Source organism: Myxocyprinus asiaticus, chromosome 14, assembly GCF_019703515.2.
Source record: "Myxocyprinus asiaticus isolate MX2 ecotype Aquarium Trade chromosome 14, UBuf_Myxa_2, whole genome shotgun sequence".
In the NCBI taxonomy this organism is placed as follows: domain Eukaryota; kingdom Metazoa; phylum Chordata; class Actinopteri; order Cypriniformes; family Catostomidae; genus Myxocyprinus; species Myxocyprinus asiaticus.
In genome coordinates this window covers 1,520,393-1,530,956 of record NC_059357.1, presented here as the reverse complement: position 1 = coordinate 1,530,956, position 10,564 = coordinate 1,520,393, and the positions used below count along the sequence as shown (strand labels likewise).

General features: G+C 39.6%; 1 long non-coding RNA gene across 3 annotated transcripts; it reads right to left on the bottom strand.

Annotated features, from left to right (window-relative positions):
* Positions 1–259: 259 nt before the first annotated feature.
* Positions 260–9,247, bottom strand: LOC127452211 (uncharacterized). 3 transcript variants are annotated; one of them, XR_007899218.1, is made up of 4 exons: positions 2,122–2,267; positions 1,463–1,600; positions 1,268–1,367; positions 262–969 (listed from the first exon to the last, which is right to left on the bottom strand). It is a non-coding gene; the product is annotated as an uncharacterized LOC127452211 (long non-coding RNA). The 3 variants fall into 3 exon arrangements; XR_007899217.1 differs by lacking the exon at positions 2,122–2,267 and adding an exon at positions 9,102–9,247 and having other exon boundaries at positions 260–969; positions 1,268–1,600; XR_007899216.1 differs by having other exon boundaries at positions 261–969; positions 1,268–1,600.
* Between the last annotated feature and the right edge of the window lie 1,317 nt (positions 9,248–10,564).

Sequence of the window (10,564 nt, the reverse complement as noted above, 5' to 3'; positions counted from 1 at the left end):
AATGTAACGTCATGTATTTTTAGCTTAATTGTTTCTAACTCAATTGAGTTTCAATTTAATTCACACATGTTGGCTATTAACTGCTGACATGTGAAATATTTAGCCAATTTTAGACTACAAAATATTTGTATAAATGAGCAAAAAACACCAAAAAATTTATATAACCTTATAAAACCTAATAAAGTAATAAGCAAACCATAGTAGAGCATGTAATGATGCAAATATATATTGAAGGATATTCATTTCTAACCTTCAAAATATTCAGCTGATTATATCAAGACTCCAGTCATTTTATTTGCTCTATCAAATAATTCATCATTTACACAATAGTCCTTTTGATATTCTTTGATAATGCACAATTTTGCAGACCAGCAGACACGTGCACATAGTCTCAACTGGTTATGAAGAGTGTGTAAAGACCTGCCAAGAACAGACGTTTTCACACATCTTATGTATTTCCATATTCATTTAATAGAGTAAATCTAACAAACCTTTTCTTATTTCTTAAAGAATATAAAGTATATTTATATGACTGTGCTTTGTGTTATATTACCCTGACATTAATATAAATAAATCCAGTAAACTAGTCATCGCTGTTGTGTTGGGGTTTCTAATCTTTCTCTCTTCTGACCATTATCATCTCTATTATTTCCTCTTTTGGAAAGTCATGGAAACGTAATAGTGGATTTTTTTATTTTGCTGTTGGAGCAAATGGGAACACAAAGACTATATTTGCTGTGGTCTCCCATTCATTACTACAGAAGTTTACCCTGCTATATTTGATTCATTTTAGATCATTTATAGAGTCACACCCTTTATTGAGCCTGTAGAGAAAGCATGAAATGCAGGAAACTGAAATCCTGACATGTTCTATACATTCAGCAGACATAAACAGAAGTGCTGGTCATTGGTTGATTGTTCCGGAAGAGATACGGGCCAGTCAGTGAACTCTCCATCTGTTCAGACATCCTGCATAAACAGAAATAAATGCATAATTAGCTATAATGAAAAGTGATCTAACAGTGCATTAAATGTGTATATTAAAACTGTATCAGGGTCTACAGTATCTCAGCTCTCATGAGGACAGAGAGAAGAGAGAATAGAGACTCTGCATTGATGTAGCACACGTCCTACACCCCACACTACACAACACATGTAACGCAGGGCTCTAACAGTGTGCACACGCAACATTAACATGTCTTTATATGAGATGAGAACATTTATTTGTACTTCAACTGTGTTTTAAGACAGACAGCAGAGGCTTTACCTTCAGTAGAGAAACGACTGCAACTTTCTGGAGCTTTTCAAATACGCTGGTGTGGATTTATTTACATCAGTCCAAACTACCTATAGTGAGGAAAAACTACCTGCAGCAAAATCACAGATATGAACGTCAACAATTACGGTGTGTTAATATAACACATAGAATAAGAAACAAGAAATAAATTGATGTTAATTTGACCTTATTAATATTACTCAGCTCCATGATGGAGTCCTGTGTAATCATCAAACATTTGCGTTCATGCTCAATCATGTCAAACAGGAAGAGATGAACATCTCCATCATCTGCTGATCTTCATCTGAACATCACTGGAGTCTCCTGAACAAACACAACAGAGATTTAGTATTCAGTGTTCATAAGAACAGCACTGTTATTGTAAAAATATCACTCCACATGTCACAAAATAAAGTGGATCAGTTGATGCTGGCTTTAATAGCAAATAATATCAGACAGCAGCTTTTTGTGTAGTTTGTTTTAAAGGTACAGTAAGTTCAACCAAGAATAAAAATTCTGTCATTTGCTCGTCCTGATGTCACTTTAAACCTGTATGCTGTGATGAACACTTCAAGTCTAAAGTAATGCAAATGTGGTTTGTTCCAAAAAATACTATTGTATGACTTCAGAAGACTTTGAATACAACACACAGCTCATATTGTGCTCTTCATCATTATCTGGAGCTTTAAAGACGTTCTCAATATTTCTTGACTTTATAATAGACAGAAATAATAACAGCATACAGGTTTTGGACGACATTTGGGTGAGTAAATGGATGCTGTTATCCTTTAAGAACTGATTAATGAGCTTTAAAGACTGATAATGTAAACTGAATTATTCATTACCTCTGTGATCAGGAGATTGAGTTTCCAGTTCAGTTGAAACAGTAGTAATCTTCAGTGACATTTTCTCCATGTGAACATGAATATGAGCTTCATCTGTCTCATGATCACTGATGCCATGTGCTCTACAGTCTGTCTGAATCAAATCACTGCTGTTCAAGAAGATAAAAGCAAAAGCATTACATAAAAAGTGTGCAAATTACTGCATAAAATATCCAGATTCCAAAATATGTTTCATATTTACAAAAACAAGTAGTAGAAAAATGTACATGCCTTCAATGTTGGAGGGACTCGCTGACACATGCTGCTGCTGCTGCTGCTTCTTCTTCTTCTTCTTCTCTTGTTTTTTTTTTTGGTGGTTGGCAAACCAGCTTTTGATGCATTACTGCCACCAACTGAACTGGAGTGTGGAACAGCAATGCAGAAGGACAGCTCTTACTTATATATATACATACACTATATGGCCAAAAGTTTGTGGACACCCCCTTCTAATTTGGTTACTCCGTTAAATCCAGTAAAGAAAAATCTTAATGTTTCTTTATGTAATGGCTTGGGCTTTGTGTGCTTCCAAATTTGTGGCAACTGTTTGGGGATAGCCCTTTTCTGTTCCAGCATGACAATGCCCCTGTGAACAAAGTGAGGTCCATAAAGAAATGGTTTACTGTGTCTGGCATGAAAGAAATTGACTGGCCTGCACAAATCCCAGACATGATCACTGATCACTTTTGTGGTGAACTGGAATAGCAACTATAGGTCAGACCCCATCAACCAACATCAGTTCCTGACCTCACTGATAGCCTTGTGTCTGAATGAGAGCAAATCCCTGCAGCCACATTACTACATACAGTATAGTGGAAAGCCTTCCCAAAAGAGTGGAAGCTGTGTATGGCTTTCTTTCTTCTGCTGAACACAAACAACGATATTAGAAGAACATCTCTGCTCTGTAGGTCCATACAATGCAAGTGAACAGGGTCCAAAACTTTGAAGATCCAAAAGCACATTAAGGCAGCATAAAAGTAATCCATAAATGGTTTAATCAATGTCTTCTGAAGTGATCTAATCTGTTTTGGGTGAGAACAGACCAAATTGTTTGTTTTTCGCACCTCGGTCGTCTCTGCGCTCTGTGTGTTTCTCCAGTGCCAGTTTGTCAGTTGGTTGGATTTATTACCTGTCCTTGGATTACTCATTGCTTCACATGACTCCCCATTCTGATCCCATGCCTCCTGCCTCAGAATTTCCTGGTCCTTCTCCAGTGGTTCCCCTCAGTCAGGAATGAGTTGAGCCCCGGTTAAATCCCCCCGTGCCATTTTCTGGAGAAGATGGTTCCTGTCAAGCATTTCTCTCCCAGTGCTCAATGTACTTCTCGCTGCAGCCCTCTTTCTTCCTTACAGAGGCTTCCAAGATTGCATGCATCATTACCCTCTTGACAGAAAAGGCTTGTGACTGGGACACCACCATCTGGGATAACCGTCACACCTGCGATGCATTGGTGCAAGAGCTCAAGAATGAGTTCCGTAAGGTATTCGACCACTCAACTCGGGGCAGAGACACTGCGAGAGCTCTCTCGGGACACCATCAAGGTGATCGTTCGGTCGTGGATTTCACCATCTAATTCTGGACTCTCGTAGCGTCCTGTGGCTGGAACGATAAAGCACAATGGGATCGGTTTCTGCATGGGATATCTGATAACATCCTTGATGAGATCTACGCCTTGGACCTCCCTACATGCTTCGACGACTTGGTGGATCTAGCCATCTGTGTGGATAAGCGGCTCGCCCTTTGTCGCTGCCATCGTCAATCTCCACATCCCTGGATGACGGTGCGTTCATCGCTCCCCAAATTGTCTATCAGGTCATCGGAACATCTGTCTGAGGCAGAACCCATGCAGATTGGGAGAACATGCCTCCCTCCTGAGGAGAAACAATGGCGCTTCACCCAGGGTCTGTGTCTTTACTGTGCGTGCCCTGGCCACATTTTAGCAACATGCCCGGTAAAACGCACGGCTCGCCAGTAGGAAAGAGTTACTGAGGAGCACTACTGTGTTGAGCAAATCCCCTGGACTACAATGAGGACTACGACTGCAGTTGGGTTCTTCAAGTCAAGTGGTAACTTCTTGGACATTGAGCTTGCCTCCAAGTGGAGGATTCCCACCATTCCTCTGGAGGAGCCCATCACCGCTCGCACCCTCAGTGGAACTCCACTGTCACTGATCATTCACTCCACCCAGCCACACACCCTCATTTCTGGGAACTATTCGGAAAGTATCTCATTCTTCCTACTAAAATCACCCTCCTCTCTGGTCGTGCTTGGACACCCCTGGCTGGTAATCCACAACCCTCACATTGACTGGTCCAGGAGTTCCTTGCTGGCCTGCAGTCCTTTCTGTCTTTCTGCAAGGTACATCAATGATTCTCTGGCAGCCGGTATCATTGGTCTTTCCTCTTCGCCGGCAGGGGCGTGGTTCTTCTTTGTGGAGAAGAAGGATGGTTCGCTTAGTCCCTGCATTGATTATTGGGGGCTGAATGATATCACGGTGAAGAATTGTTATCCTTTGCCATTGATGTCTTCAGCTTTCAAAGGGGGCGACCATCTTTACAAAGTTGGACCTACACAGTGCTTATCACCTTGTCTGGATTAGGGAGGAGGATGAGTGGAAGACAGCCTTTAACACCACTAGGGGGCTCTTTGAGTACTTGGTCATGCCTTTTGCCCCGGCAGTCTTCCAAGGGCTCGTAAATGACGTACATTGTGACATGGTCGATCGGTTTGTTTGTTTACTTGGATGATATTCTGACCTTCTCCCAGAGTATTCAGGACCATGTTCAGCACATCAGGAGGGTTCTTCAAAGGCTGTTAGAGAACCGTCTCTTCGTTAAGGCGAAGAAGTGTGTTTTTCATGCATGGTCGTTTCCATTCCTGGGGTTCATCGTTTCATCTGAGGAAGTCTGCATTAATCCCAGCAAGGTCAGGGCCATTTTAGATTGGCCGGAGAGAAGTGCAGTGGTTTGCCAATTTTTATCGCTGGTTCATCCGGAACTTTAGCCAGCTCGCCGTGCCTCTGACGGATCTCACCTCCACCAAATTTCCCTTTAAGTGGTCGCCACGGGCTCAATCCGCATTTCTTAAATGAAAAGAGTGTTTCTGTTTGGCTCCCATTCTAATGGTGGAGGTTGATGCATCAGAGGTGGGTGAGGGCGGTCCTGTCACATCGGTCTCCCTTGGATGAAAAGATGCACCCCTGTGCATCCTTTTCACATCTTGTCTCGCCCCCAGAATGGAATTACGATGTAGGTAATCATGAGTTGTTGGCAGTCAGACTGCCGTTGGGTGAGTGGCGCCATTGGTTAGAGGGCTTGGTTGTGCCTTTCGTGGTGTGAACCAATCATAAGAACCTTGAGTACATTCACCCAACCAAGTGTCTAAATTCTACGCAGGCACGCTGGTCACTATTTTTCGACTTTGTGCTCTCCTATTGGCCGGGTTCTAAAAACATCAAACCTCTCTCAATGTTTTGAGATCGAGACCTGCACCAAAGCCCCGGACACCATTCTCACTCCTTCACGGGTGGTGGGCATGGTTTGCTGGGAAGTGGAGTCCAAATATGTTCTGCATATTGCCAATCGTGTGGCAGCAGAGCATAAAATCATGCAGATATGGGTCAGGAGCTTCAGTTAATGTTCACATCAACCATCAGAATGTGGAAAAAATGTGATCTCAGTGATTTGGACTGTGGCATGATTTTTGGTGCCAGATGGGCTGGTTTGAGTATTTCTGTAACTGCTGATCTCCTGGGATTTTCACACACAACAGTCTCTAGTGTATAGAGAATGGTGCCAAAAGCAAAAAAAAAAAAAAAAAAAAAAAAACATCCAGCGAGCAGATGTTTTGTGGGCGAAACGGCTTGTTGATGATAGAGGTCAATGATAACCCCTCTGTACAGTTGTGGTGAGCAAAATAGCATCTCATAGCTTCAACAGCAGAAGACCACGTCGGGTTACACTTCTGTCAGCCAAGAACAGAAAGTTGAGGCTGAAGTGGGCACAGGCTCACCAAAACTGGACAGTTGAAGATTGGAAAAACGTAGCCTAGTCTGATGAAATTTCTGCTGAGGCACACAGATGTTAGAGTCAGAATTTCAGAATCAGAATCAGCTTTAATGCGAAGTTTGCTTACACATACAAGGAATTTGTCTTTGTGACAGAAGCTTCCAGTGCACAAACAATACAACAACAAGACAGAGATGATTAAAAAATAGAATAAAATAAAAAGTGAATAAAAAATGTAAGTATACTCTATATAGAAATACACAATAAGACAAAAAATAAATAAAAAATGTTGGTGCAAACATCCATGGACCCAACCTGCCTTGTGTCAACAGTCCAGGCTGGTGGCGGGGGTGTAAATTTGTGGGGAAGGTTTTCTTGGCACACTCTGGGTCTGTTTATATCAATCAATCATTTGAATGTCACATCTTATTTGAGTATTGTTGTTGACCATGTGCATCCCTTCATGGCCACAATTTACCCATCTTCTAATGGCTACTTCCAGCATGATAATGCACCATGTCACAAAGCAAAAGTCGTCTCAAACTGGTTTCATGAACATGACAATAAGTTCACTGTTCTTCAGTGTTCTTCCCAGTCACCGGATCTAAATGTGATGTGGTAGAACAGGAGATTCGCAGCATGAATGTGCAGCTGACAAATCTACAGAGACTGCGTGATGCAATCATGTCAACATGGACCAGAATCTCAAAGGAAGGTTTCCAACATCACGAAGAATTGAGGCTGTTTTGAGAGCAAAGGGAGGCCCTACCCAGTATTAGTATATGTTCCTAATAAAGAACACAGTGAGTGCATAACTAAATTATAGTGTTGTTGTTTATTTGTATGTATGCATTATTGTTAGGCCATTTTTTTAGTATTGTAATTCTTTGTGAAATTGTTTATGGTATTTTTTCCTTTTTTTTGTATGTGCAATATGAGTTAATATAAAAAAAATATATAAAAGCAAATTAACACCAGCTTGGAGTAACAAAATGCACTCAAAATTAACTTGAAGTGAACCACTCTCAAGAATAATGCAAGGAAATGTAATCTGTCACTCAAAACAGAAATCAATAAAACACATTTTGATTATAAAAGACTCCAGTCAATTTATTTGCTCAATCAATTAACACATACAGCAAGCAAAAAGAATGAATTAAAATAATTTACAATGGCCATTTTAATATTCTTTGATCATGCACAACTCGGTGCGAGTCAGGACCTGCCAAGAACAGACGCTTTCAAAGAGCTCGATTATGTATTTTATGTCTTAAAGAATATGAAAGTATATTTCTTACACTGTGCTTTGTGTTATATCAACCTGCCATTAATAATAAAAATAAATAAAACCAGTAAACTAGTCAGCGCTGTGATGGGGTTTCTAATACAGCTGCTGAGGAAGTGACATAAAATTTGCTGTGTTTCTCTCTTTTCTGTCTGACTGCCATAATCTATTTTTTTTTCCTCTTTTTGAAACTCATGGAAATGTATGCTGTTGGAGCAAATGGGAATATAAAAAAAATGATTTGCCATTGTTTCCCATATAGAAGTTTACCCTATTATATGTTATCGATTTTAGATTATTTGTAGAGTGAGACCCTTTACTGAACCCACAAACAAACTGAAATCCTGACATGTTTTATACATTCAGCAGACATAAACAGAAGTGCTGGTCATTGGTTGATTGTTCTGGAAGAGATACGGGCCAGTCAGTGAACTCTCCATCTGTTCAGACATCCTGCATAAACAGAAATAAATGCATGAAATATTCAGCAATAAGCACATCTCGACATTAGCCATTACATGCATAATTAGCTATAATGAAAAGTGATCTAACAGTGCATTAAATGTGTATATTAAAACTGTATCAGGGTCTACAGTATCTCAGCTCTCATGAGGACAGAGAGAAGAGAGAATAGAGACTCTGCATTGATGTAGCACACGTCCTACACCCCACACTACACAACACATGTAACGCAGGGCTCTAACAGCGTGCACACGCAACATTAACATGTCTTTATATGAGATGAGAACATTTATTTGTACTTCAACTGTGTTTTAAGACAGACAGCAGAGGCTTTACCTTCAGTAGAGAAACGACTGCAACTTTCTGGAGCTTTTCAAATACGCTGGTGTGGATTTATTTACATCAGTCCAAACTACCTATAGTGAGGAAAAACTACCTGCAGCAAAATCACAGATATGAACGTCAACAATTACGGTGTGTTAATATAACACATAGAATAAGAAACAAGAAATAAATTGATGTTAATTTGACCTTATTAATATTATTCAGCTCCATGATGGAGTCCTGTGTAATCATCAAACATTTGCGTTCATGCTCAATCATGTCAAACAGGAAGAGATGAACATCTCCATCATCTGCTGATCTTCATCTGAACATCACTGGAGTCTCCTGAACAAACACAACAGAGATTTAGTATTCAGTGTTCATAAGAACAGCACTGTTATTGTAAAAATATCACTCCACATGTCACAAAATAAAGTGGATCAGTTGATGCTGGCTTTAATAGCAAATAATATCAGACAGCAGCTTTTTGTGTAGTTTGTTTTAAAGGTACAGTAAGTTCAACCAAGAATAAAAATTCTGTCATTTGCTCGTCCTGATGTCACTTTAAACCTGTATGCTGTGATGAACACTTCAAGTCTAAAGTAATGCAAATGTGGTTTGTTCCAAAAAATACTATTGTATGACTTCAGAAGACTTTGAATACAACACACAGCTCATATTGTGCTCTTCATCATTATCTGGAGCTTTAAAGACGTTCTCAATATTTCTTGACTTTATAATAGACAGAAATAATAACAGCATACAGGTTTTGGACGACATTTGGGTGAGTAAATGGATGCTGTTCTCCTTTAAGAACTGATTAATGAGCTTTAAAGATTGATAATGTAAACTGAATTATTCATTACCTCTGTGATCAGGAGATTGAGTTTCCAGTTCAGTTGAAACAGTAGTAATCTTCAGTGACATTTTCTCCATGTGAACATGAATATGAGCTTCATCTGTCTCATGATCACTGATGCCATGTGCTCTACAGTCTGTCTGAATCAAATCACTGCTGTTCAAGAAGATAAAAGCAAAAGCATTACATAAAAAGTGTGCAAATTACTGCATAAAATATCCAGATTCCAAAATATGTTTCATATTTACAAAAACAAGCAGTAGAAAAATGTACATGCCTTCAATGTTGGAGGGACTCGCTGACACATGCTGCTGCTGCTGCTGCTGCTGCTGTCTTCTTCTTCTCTTGTTTTTTTTTTTTGGCGGTTGGCAAACCAGCTTTTGATGCATTACTGCCACCAACTGAACTGGAGTGTGGAACAGCAATGCAGAAGGACAGCTCTTACTTATATATATACATACACTATATGGCCAAAAGTTTGTGGACACCCCCTTCTAATTTGGTAAAATCTTAATGTTTCTTTATGTAATGGCTTGGGCTTTGTGTGCTTCCAAATTTGTGGCAACTGTTTGGGGATAGCCCTTTTCTGTTCCAGCATGACAATGCCCCTGTGAACAAAGTGAGGTCCATAAAGAAATGGTTTACTGTGTCTGGCATGAAAGAAATTGACTGGCCTGCACAAATCCCAGACATGATCACTGATCACTTTTGTGGTGAACTGGAATAGCAACTATAGGTCAGGCCCCATCAACCAACATCAGTTCCTGACCTCACTGATAGCCTTGTGTCTGAATGAGAGCAAATCCCTGCAGCCACATTACTACATACAGTATAGTGGAAAGCCTTCCCAAAAGAGTGGAAGCTCTTATATATATATATAAATATACACACATATATCTATATATTCTTGAATATAATCCTGTTGCTTTCATATACCTCAAAACATCATCTGTCATATCTAATTTCTCGTTTTTTTGCTAAAACACTTTTTTAATGATACGCCTTGGATTCCCTTTGCCTGCAGATTTGAGTGTAATTCTTGTCTTTCATTGTTGTAGGATGTGCAATGTAGAATAACATGTTCAACTGTCTCTTCTACTTCACAGTGACTGCATAACACATTATGGTGCTTTTTTATTTTACACAAATTTCCATTTAATCCAGCGTGACCTATGCGTATTCTTGTTATTATTTATTCTTAATAAAGCTGTGGTTCCTCCTCCTGTACCCACATTCTTACTGTCGCTCTGGATTTCTTAGCTTCTTCTGCCAAATTACTATTACTATGTATCTTAAACACTTTAGCTAACATTTCAGATTTATCTTTGTTAGAAATAGCCATTTCTTCACCATTTTTAAGTACAGGCATAGGATAGTTTTTCCTGATTCCTCCCATTTTCCTTATCATATCCCATATGTCAGATATCTGTGTTTCCCAACCAACAGAATTACAAAAATCCTGCTCTAATA